We start from the raw sequence: 3,825 nt of genomic DNA, 5'->3' as shown, positions 1-3,825 counted from the left end.
TCCCAAGTTTCTCTTCCTGGAATGTTACAAAAACAAAATAAAGGTTAAGACATAAGTTAAAGCTACAAAAAAACCTTAAGACATAAGTTAAAATTACTCACCAAGCCGTGTTTCACTTGTTGATACGATGTTGGCCCAGATAAGTGCGAGTGTGGACCGAGACCATTACGGTCTGACATACGAGCATTGGAATAGATTCGACTCCTTTCCTGTGCTTCTTCAGTATCCCACTGCGCAACCATTGTTTTCCACAGTTCACCCGCGATCCATTTAGGTTGCACTCGACTAGTCCTAGCATCGCTTACCATGTTTTTCATCCGGCGTTGACATATCTCATAGAAAAAATGTTGCACTGTCCCTGTTATCAATTGATCCCAAGTGTGTGTTTTCTTAGGAAAAAGAAAATAGAATTAAGTTAGTGATAAACAACAATTAAAACCTCAAGAGGAATGATATATGACTGAAAACTATACCGCAAACTCAAGGAAGTATCTTTCTCGTCTCTCCGGAGGCACACAAGACCAGTTATAGTATGGACCATCAAATTTGTTTGTAAAATCCTTAGTAATCTTCCGCACCAGTTGTGATTTGGCATCACGAGTAAACCGGGTCCAACATAAGAATCAAATCAAATAAAAAACATAGCACATAAGAATCAAATCAAATAAAAAAAACACATGTACTCTTCTAGTTACTACTCTTCTACTTACTACTAACTGATGAGAGACTACTAAACATAAGACTCTAATCTAGAAGAAAACATATGAAAACATGTATTCTGCAACCGAGTTCATCGACTCTAATCTAGAAGAAAACATATGAAAACATGTCGAATTCTAGATAGTAAGTGTATACATACCAAGTCGTGTTAGGCTTCGGTTCCGGAGAGAGTACGGTTGTAAAGGTATGCCGGTCCGACACCATAAGAATGGCGTTAATAGCCCTCAACGTGTCCTCCTGGAGTTCCGGCAACACTAGATCTGACTCGCCGAAGTTGTTACCTTGAGAAGAAGGAGCGTGAGAGTTCTAAGCTGGAGATCTCGCAGAATCATGCAAAGGATTCGATCGAACCAAAGGATTGTTCTGAACTTCTGGTAATGACCTAGTTGGTTGGTCATCAACGCTTCAATTAAAGGAGTTCTGAAATAGGGTCTGCGGTGGTGGATAGTTCATCACCTGCAGTGCGGCTGACGTCGAGAGTTGGGGGGAAACGAGGACTTGTTCTTGAGGCGTCTAAGGCGTAGGATTTTGAGCCGCCAGCGTGAAGTTGTATTGAGGCGGTAGAGGGTTGACTTTTCTCACCTTCGACGGAGGGTTAGAGCCACCGGATCTGAGAGGAGCGTTGGGGACAACATTCCTCTTTCGTCCAGGCTTCTTAACATGAGGCATCGAGCGATTGAGAGAGGATGGTGATTAAGAGAGGATGGCGATTGAGAGAGGATTGAGATTGAGAGAGGATTCCGATTGAGGGAATCGGCGATTGAGAGAGGATGGTGAGAAATGAGAGATTAGGGTTGTAAAATTAGGGTTAGGTCGTGAAGTTATGGGCTGGACCGCGTAAATGGATTCCCGGGTTTAATTAACCCAAAATGTTTTAAAAGTAGTCGCTTATTAGTCGTGGTATAGTTGGTGTGTAATTTTTAATTAAAAATTTGGGCTTGTTTTGGAGTTCAAAATCTGGTCCAACACGTAATAACCATGTTTAAGCCCAATATTTTGAAGATAGTCACTTGTTTGTCGCCAATCAGTGCCAAAATTAATTTTATAAAAAACATATAATTTAAATTAGTTTACATATTATATAAAGCATACTACTTATATATACACTATATAATATATTGATCACTTGGAATTATACAAAACATTACTTACATATATACTTAATATAGTAAAAATTATATTTTCTATTTTTCAAATAAAATTACATTTATGACTTAGCATAAATGAAGATACTAAATTTAAAAATTCAGACCTACTGATTTATATACATTTTCTTGACCTTCATTTTCATAGGTAAATTTTCACTTTCCAACCAATTCACATCTGCAGTAATAGAAAACAAAAGCTCAAGTCTAAACAATTTTCTAAGACTGAGTCGCTACGTAGTCGCCAAATTAACTACTTTCATGCAACTAAATTAATTTCTTCCCATTTAATCGTATAATGGTCTTTAATCAACGACTACATTACCGACTATTGTATTTGGTCGGTAAATAACGTCTAAGTTACGAATAAATTTATGCAGTTGTAACATGGTAGCGAAATCGTCGGCAAGTAGTCGGGAAAATAAGCGACTACGTATTTAGTCGCCAATCGTAGTCGTAAATATCCTGTTTTCTTGTAGTGTCATTTTGTTCTCTTAACTCATTGTTTTACATTGTTTTTAGTCTCTTTTGCATAATATGCATATCTAGGTAGTCTTTGCATTGGTCCTGCATACATCTTGCATATTGGAGTTATTTCAGGTTTTTAGGAGATGTCCAGACTGTTGGAACCGAATGGAGGTTGAGACATGCGGCTCGACCAAGCATGACCGGAATGGACGTCATGTGACTCGACCGACATGTGACTTGGACGCGCTCCTAGGAAGAAGCCCCAGTATCTCACTCGATCCATCATGCCTGGAATGGATGTCATCAACGCTCGAGCCATGCTCCAACATCAACGCTCGAGCCACACTCCAACATCAATGCTCGAGCCACACTCTAACATCCACGCTCGAGCCACATTCCGAACTCCCTCACTCTAGCCGCTCAACAGCCAACGTTCCGAAATCCCTCTCTTGAGCCGACTTCGTCTCCCGTTCGAGCCTCACCAATCGAGCCAACCGCTGAACTCAATCGAGCCACTCACGCTGCTGCACTCAATCGAGCCAATTTCACTCACGCGCTTGAGCCACCATTCGAGCCACTAGTCGAGGGATTTAGCTTTCGACATCTTCATCAAAGTTGTAGGGAATTGAGTCATCTTTCCAATGCCATTTATTTCAAGCCAATCAGAGGTGTGTTTCAAGAGTTATCATCGTTTTAATAGATGCGTATACACCCAGCTCGAGCCAACACCACTCTGGATCGAACCAACACCACTCTGGATCGAGCCAACACCATTCTGGGTCGAGCCAACACCCCTCTACTCGACCCAGCTCGACCGACGCACTCCCAGGACTGACGACCCGTGATTTGGACAACCCGATTCCCGAACCGACGCTCTATCTTGTCGTTTTATGGTCTAGGGCTTTCCATGTTTTTCTATAAATACATTTTGTTAAGTTTTTAATCAGGGGCATATTTTATCTCGTTTTATTTTTAAAGTTTTACCTAGCCACAAAAAAACGTTCGTAGACTTTGTATCCTGATATCTTTTAATTTATTCAGTTTTTGCACTTGATTTCTTCTACAAAGTTGCATCGTTGATGATGATTTCTAGATCCGAGTAGTGTTAGAGTTCTTGGGGATGGGATAGACTAGGTGGAGGATCTTAGGATGTAGGGTGTTTAAGCTTTGATTTATATGATTCCCTTTTGGACTAGAGTTAGTAATACTAGTTTGTCTCTGATCAATTGGAACCAGGTCTTAGACATTTCCACACCCAAAAGGTGTTCGATGCAATGTCTGACCAACTAGTGCCAGAGACTTACATTCCTAACCTAAGAGATTAGTTGTTTAGGATGTTTGTTGCCGTGAATGAACTTGTTCGTCATGCCTGCTTGATCATGTTTCTCTAGCGAGAGCTAGGTTTGGAAGTGATTGAGTCTGAGTAGCTTCTGTCAAGAGATTGGATTAGCTAAGTTGTGATGTTCATTGTTTAGGGATAGTTTGCTTGTGG

The sequence above is a fragment of the Camelina sativa genome, chromosome 11 (assembly GCF_000633955.1).
Source record: "Camelina sativa cultivar DH55 chromosome 11, Cs, whole genome shotgun sequence".
In the NCBI taxonomy this organism is placed as follows: domain Eukaryota; kingdom Viridiplantae; phylum Streptophyta; class Magnoliopsida; order Brassicales; family Brassicaceae; genus Camelina; species Camelina sativa.
This window is presented reverse-complemented; position numbering follows the sequence as displayed.